The sequence below is a fragment of the Zea mays genome, chromosome 4 (genome assembly GCF_902167145.1).
Source record: "Zea mays cultivar B73 chromosome 4, Zm-B73-REFERENCE-NAM-5.0, whole genome shotgun sequence".
In the NCBI taxonomy this organism is placed as follows: Eukaryota; Viridiplantae; Streptophyta; class Magnoliopsida; order Poales; family Poaceae; genus Zea; species Zea mays.
The window spans coordinates 148,938,556-148,945,896 of record NC_050099.1 but is presented as its reverse complement, the minus strand read 5'-3'; positions in this window follow the sequence as shown (position 1 = coordinate 148,945,896).

Genomic DNA, 7,341 nt, shown 5'->3' with positions numbered 1-7,341 from the left:
CGGTTGCATGACGCGTGGGCCCGGGCCTCCATGCTGGGTGCGTTGGAAGTCGGAGGGGCGCGCCCACTTGGCGCGGTTGCATGCCGACTGCATGGCTGTCCACCCTTTCACCCGCTGGTCTGGGCGAAAGTGGAGGAATGCTTGCAACCGCGGGGCAGTTGCGTGCACCGCGCGTGGTGGTTTGGCTTCTTCTGCCCTGAGCCAGTTTGCATGACGCGTGGGACCTAGCCCCCACGCCGTAGGGGGAGGACCTTAGAGCGTGTTGGAGAAGACTCAGCCCACGACGGCTGGGGACGCAAGTAGGGAGAGTCGCCTTTAAAAGGAGGGTGACCCCCTTGAAAGGCGACCATGTCTTCGCGCTCCCTTATGCACCGTGTCTTTCCACCTTCTGAGCCCTCGGATGGGGGACACCCGCAATCCTTCCGCCTTGTCGTTGGAGGAACGCAACTACGTGGAAGTTGGTACCTTTCAGCCATCGTTCGGCTTCAAGGATTTTCATCACGCGGCCCGGCTGCATCCCCTCGCCAGTGGTCACCCAAGACGGTGACCACCAGCCCCTGGATGGGGAGAAGCAAGCCGGGCTGCGATCTTGGTCCCACCCTCAGCTTCAAGGATGTTCATCATGCTTGCTGGGGCGGAGAGCGAGGCGAGCCGGGGCTCTACCTCCCGCACGGGTCGGCTGGCCACCTCCTCTTCCAGCTTCTGGTGGTGGAAACCATCCTCCAGCTCTGCGGAGGAGGTGTCCTCCAGCCATGCCGGGGGAGGCGGACTGTTGCTGCCTAGCTAGGATGCAACATTCCGTCCTCTTCCTCGCTTTCGTGGCGAGGACGGGAGCGAGGACCTGCCGGTGCGCTTTGGAGCGGCCCGCGTTCGCCGGTGTGGCGTTGGTGAAGAGGCGGACGCCGCACGACTCTTTGGCTTTGATGTCTGGTTCGCGTCCCTTGAGCGGGGACGCGAACGAGAGCCTTCCGGTGGCCGCGTCCGTCCTGGGACCATAGCTGCTGCTGCAGAGGTCGCTGGCGAGTCGCCCGGAACTTGTCGCCCCGCAGGCTCCCCGGTGTGGAGGTTGTTCATACCCGCGGGGACGGAACCGGAGTTCCGTTTGTGATGGCACCTTGAATGTCGGTGTTTTGTTCATTGCGGCCGTCGGGGCCTGAACATGTATGTATTCTCGGCGCGGAGCCGTGTTTTTTTCCTCATTTCGAGCACTAAGACTCGCCTGTCGGCTATCTGAACCGCTTCACCAAGCGTGAGTTGCCTCGTGCAAAGGTGACGAGTGAGGTATCCGTATCCCGGAGGCGTAGGAGTCCCTCGGCTCGGTCGGCCTTGCTGTCCGAGGCTTCTCTTGCTTAGTTAAAGGAAAACCCTCGGCTGCTCTTCGATGAGTCGAAGCCGGGGGTAGCGGTGTCAGCTCGAACAGAGGGAGAGTTGGCTCGAAAAGAAGACTTGGTCGGCCGGAGCCTGGCCGGGTCGTCTGCTGGCGGGACCGACGCCGGAGTTGAGTTGCCGAGGCCACAAACCGCTGGCCGAGGCCTCGGGGTGGCCGGTCGAGCCGTCTGCTCGAGCCGGATTCCTAAAGAAGACCCTGGCAGCGATGGCCCGGGCGTGGTCCTGATGTCGTCCTTCAGAGTGGAGATTCTCTGACTGCTTCGCCGTCCGAGGCTAGGTCGGACCTCGCCGAAGGTGTAGTTGACGCCGAGGGTGCTGCTGCTCCCTTCAACTGTCAAGATCCGAGCCTGCAGGATCGGATTATCTTGTAGTCTGTGTATGTTTTCTGCGGCCGCCGAGGCCCAAACACACCATCATCGTGTTGTAAAGCTGTGTTTCTTTTCCTCTTGTTTCGAGTATCTGGACTTTTTTGTCGGTAACAGAATTGTTTGTGCGAGCAAGAGTTGCTTTTCACGGAAGGTGATGAGTGAGGTATCCGTATCCCAGAGGCGTAGGAATCCCTCGGCTCGGTCGGCCTTGCCGCTTACGCGCACTCTTACTCGTCCATAGGGTTCTGTCATCGACGCAGTCGAGAAGGCCCGAAAAATCATTACGGCAGAGGAGCTTTCGAGCGTGAAGACTTGTTCGGTCCGCGGAATCACTTATCCGAGCGCGAGTTACTTATCGCAGAAGATGATGAGTGAGGTATCCGTATCCCGGAGGCATAGGAGTCCCTCGGCTCGGTCAGCCTTGGCTGCTTACGTGTACTCCGTCGTTTTCAGGATCCACTTTCGAAGTAGTCGAGAAGCACGAAAGACATTCTGGCGAAAAAGATCTTTTTTCGAGGAAAATTTCGACGCAGAGGGGGTTCCCCCCTTTTAGCCCCCGAGGGAGGGTCGGGCTTTGCCGAGGCAAGGCTGACCCTTCCTTGATGACTAAACTTTGCGTGGGAACGAGGCATACGAACAACTTGAAAGCATCTTAAGGGTAGAAGCGACGTAGCTGTTGGATGTTCCAAGCGTTGCTGTAGACCTCGCCTTGACTGTTGGCCAGCTTGTACGTTCCGGGCTTCAGAACTTTGGCGATGACGAACGGCCCTTCCCAGGGAGGCGTGAGCTTATGCCGCCCTCGGGCGTCTTGTCGCAGCCGAAGCACCAGGTCGCCCACCTGGAGGTCTCGGGACCGAACCCCTCGGGCGTGGTAGCGTCGCAGGGACTGCTGGTACCACGCCGAGTGTAGTAAGGCCATGTCCCGAGCCTCTTCCAGCTGGTCCAGTGAGTCTTCTCGATTAGCTTGATTGCTTTGGTCGGCGTAGGCCCTCGTCCTCGGGGAACCGTATTCTAAGTCTGTGGGCAAGATGGCCTCGGCCCCATAGACTAGAAAGAACGGCGTGAAGCCCGTGGCTCGGCTCGGCGTTGTCCTCAGACTCCAGACCACCGAGGGGAGTTCCTTCATCCATCGCTTGCCGAACTTGTTGAGGTCGTTGTAGATCCGAGGCTTGAGTCCTTGTAGAATCATGACGTTGGCACGCTCTACCTGCCCATTCGTCATGGGGTGAGCCACGGCGGCCCAGTCCACCCGGATGTGGTGATCCTCGCAGAAGTCCAGGAACTTTCTGCCGGTGAATTGGGTGCCGTTGTCAGTGATGATGGAGTTCGGGACCCCAAAGCAATGGATGATGTTGGTGAAGAACGCCACCGCCTGTTCGGACCTGATGCTGTTTAGGGGTCGGACCTCGATCCACTTGGAGAATTTGTCGATGGCGGCCAACAGGTGCGTGTAGCCCCCGGGTGCCTTCTGCAAGGGGCCGACGAGGTCCAGACCCCACACAGCAAAAGGCCAGGTGATGGGTATCATCTGTAGGGCCTGAGCGGGCAGGTGGGTCTGCCTTGCGTAGAACTGACACCCTTCGCAAGTGCGGACAATTCTAGTGGCGTCGGCCACCGCCGTCGGCCAGTAGAAACCTTGTCGGAAGGTGTTTCCAACAAGGGCTCGAGGTGCTGCGTGATGGCCGCAAGCCCCCGAGTGTATCTCTTGTAGGAGCTCCTGGCCTTCGGCGATGGAAATGCATCGCTGGGGGATGCCTGAGGGGCTGCGGTGGTAGAGTTCCTTCCCGTCTCCCAACAAGACAAACGACTTGGCACGCCGCGCCAACCGCCGAGCTTCGGCTCGGTCGAGGGGTAGCTCTCTTCGGCGGAGATATTGCAGGTACGGGGTCTGCCAGTTTCGATTAGGCGTGACCCCGCTCCGCTCCTCCTCGATGTGTAGTGCCTCACCCTCGGGGACCGAGGGTGCCTCGGGCTGGGCCGAGGGTGCCTCGGACCGAGCCGAGGGTACCTCGGACTGAGCTGAGGGTGCCTCAGGCTGGGCCGAGGCCTTCTCGGGCTCAGGCGTGTCGTCGGTCTTGACGGAGGGTTGATGCAGGTCTCGGGAGAAGACGTCCGGGGGAACCGTTGTTCGCCCCGAGGCTATTTTAGCCAGCTCATCCGCAGTCTCGTTGTAGCGTCGGGCGATGTGGTTGAGCTCGAGCCCGTGGAACTTGTCTTCCAGGCGCCGAACCTCATTGCAGTAGGCTTCCATCTTCGGGTCGCGACAGTGGGAGTTCTTCATGACTTGGTCGATGACGAGCTGCGAGTCACCGCGAGCGTCGAGGCGTCGGACCCCTAGCTCGATGGCGATGCGCAACCTATTGACCAGAGCCTCGTACTCAGCCACATTGTTGGACGCCGGGAAATGGAGGCGTAGCACGTAGCGTAGGTGCTTTCCGAGGGGCGAGATGAAGAGCAGGCCCGCGCCTGCTCCTGTCTTCATCAGCGACCCATCAAAGAACATGGCCCAGAGTTCCGGTTGGATCGGAGCTGTTGGGAGCTGGGTGTCGACCCATTCAGCCACGAAGTCCGCCAAGACCTGGGACTTGATGGCCTTCCGAGGGGCGAATGAGATCGTTTCGCCCATGATTTCCACCGCCCACTTTGCAATTCTACCCGAGGCCTCTCGGCGCTGGATGATCTCCCCAGGGGGAAGGATGACACCACAGTTACCGGATGAGACTCGAAGTAGTGTCGCAACTTCCGCCGCGTCAGGATCACCGCGTATAGCAGCTTCTGAATTTGTGGGTAGCGGATCTTGGTCTTGGACAGTACCTCGCTGATGAAGTAGACTGGCCTCTGGATGGGCAATGCATGCCCCTCTTCTCGTCTCTCAACCACAATCGCGGCGCTAACCACCTGAGTGGTCGCGGCGACGTAGATCAAGAGGGCTTCTCCGGCAGCGGGGGGCACCAAGATGGGCGCATTTGTAAGGAGCGCCTTCAGGTTCCCGAGGGCTTCCTCGGCCTCAGGGGTCCAAGTGAAGCACTCGGCCTTCCTTAAGAGGCGGTACAAAGGCAGGCCTCTTTCGCCGAGGCGCGAGATGAAGTGGCTCAGAGCCGCAAGGCATCCCATGACTCTCTGTACGCCTTTCAAGTCCTTGATGGGCCCCATGATGGTGATGGCTGCGATCTTCTCCGGGTTGGCCTCGATGCCCCGCTCGGAGACAATGAACCCCAAGAGCATGCCTCGAGGAACCCCGAAGACACACTTTTCGGGATTGAGCTTCACGCCTTTCGCCTTGAGACATCGGAATGTCACTTCAAGGTCGGAAAGGAGGTCGGAGGCTTTCCTCGTCTTGACTACGATGTCATCGACGTAGGCCTCGACCGTCCGGCCAATGTGTTCGCCGAACACGTGGTTCATGCACTGTTGGTACGTTGCACCCACATTCCTCAAGCCGAACGACATGGTAACATAGCTGTACATGCCGAAGGGTGTGATGAAAGAAGTCACGAGCTGGTCGGACTCTTTCATCCTGATTTGGTGATACCCCGAGTAGGCATCGAGGAAAGACAGGGTTTCGCACCCAGCAGTGGAATCCACGATTTGATCGATGCGAGGCAGAGGGTAGGGAACTTTCGGACATGCTTTGTTTAGACTAGTGTAGTCTACACACATCCGCCATTTCCCTCCTTTCTTTCTCACAAGCACGGGGTTGGCAAGCCATTCGGGATGGAATACCTCTTTGATGAACCCTGCCGCCATTAGCTTGTGGATCTCCTCGCCTATGGCTCTACGCTTTTCTTCGTCGAATCGGCGCAAAGGCTGCTTCACGGGTCGGGCCCCAGCTCGGATATCCAGCGAGTGCTCGGCGACATCCCTCGGTATGCCGGGCATGTCCGAGGGACTCCACGCGAAATCATCGGCGTTCGCGCGGAGAAAGTCGACGAGCACTGCTTCCTATTTGGGATCGAGCTCGGAGCCGATCCGGATCTGCTTGGAGGCGTCGCTGCTGGGGTCGAGGGGGACGGATTTAACCGTCTCCGCTGGCTCGAAGTTGCCGGCGTGGCGTTTCACATCTGGCACCTCCTTAGAGAGGCTCTCCAGGTCGGCGATGAGGGCCTCGGATTCGGCGAGGGCCTCGGCGTACTCCACGCACTCCACGTCGCATTCGAACGCGTGTCGGTACGTGGGGCCGACGGTGATGACCCCGTTGGGGCCCGATATCTTGAGCTTGAGGTAGGTGTAGTTGGGGACGACCATGAAGTTCGCGTAGCATGGCCTCCCCAGTACTGCGTGGTAGGTTCCTCGGAACCCGACCACCTCGGACGTGAGGGTCTCCCTTCAGAAGTTGGAGGGCGTCCCAAAGTAGACGGGAAGATCGAGTTGTCCGAGGGGCTGGACGCGCTTCTCGGGGATGATCCCGTGGAAAGGCGCAGCGCCTGCCCGGACCGAGGACAGATCAACGCGCAGGAGCCCGAGGGTCTCGGCGTAGATGATGTTGAGGCTGCTGCCTCCGTCCATGAAGACCTTGGTGAGCCTGATGTCGCTGATGACGGGGTCGACAACGAGCGGGTATTTTCCCGGGCTCGGCACGCGGTTGGGGTGGTCGGCTTGGTCGAAGGTGATGGGCTTGTCGGACCAGTCTAGGTAGACTGGCGCCGCCACCTTTACCGAACAGACCTCCCGACGCTCTTGCTTGCGGTGCCGAGCCGAGGCGTTCGCCGCTTGCCCACCGTAGATCATGAAGCAGTCGCGGACCTCGGGGAACTCTCCTGCCTGGTGGTCTTCCTTCTTATCGTCGTCGTGAGCCCTGCCACCCTCCGCGGGTGGCCCGGCCTTGTGAAAGTGGCGCCGAAGCATGGCGCACTCCTCAAGGGTGTGCTTAACGGGCCCCTGATGATAGGGGCACGGCTCCTTGAGCATCTTGTCGAAGAGCTTGGCACCTCCGGGGGGTTTCTGAGGGTTCTTGTACTCGGCGGCGGCGACAAGGTCCGCGTCGGCGGCGTCGCGCTTTGCTTGCGACTTCTTCTTGCCTTTTTTCCTGGCGCCGCGCTGAGTTGACGCCTCGGGGGCATCTTCCGGTGGGCAGCCCTGGGGCTGCTTGTCCTTCCGGAAGATGGCCTCAACCGCCTCTTGGCCAGAGGCGAACTTGGTGGCGATATCCATCAGCTCGCTCGCCCTGGTGGGGGTCTTGCGACCCAGCTTGCTCACCAGGTCGCGACAGGTGGTGCCGGCGAGGAACGCGCCGATGACATCTGAATCGGTGATGTTGGGCAGCTCGGTGCGCTGCTTCGAGAATCGTCGGATGTAATCCCGGAGAGACTCTCCCGGCTGCTGTCGGCAGCTTCGAAGATCCCAGGAGTTCCCAGGGCGCACGTACGTGCCCTGGAAATTGCCGGCGAAGGCTTGGACCAGGTCGTCCCAGTTGGAGATCTGCCCCGAAGGCAGGTGCTCCAACCAGGCGTGAGCGGTGTCGGAGAGGAACAGGGGGAGGTTGCGGATGATGAGGTTGTCATCGTCCGTTCCACCTAGTTGGCAGTCCAGCCGGTAGTCCGCGAGCCATAGTTCCGGTCTCGTCTCCCCCGAGTACTTTGCGATA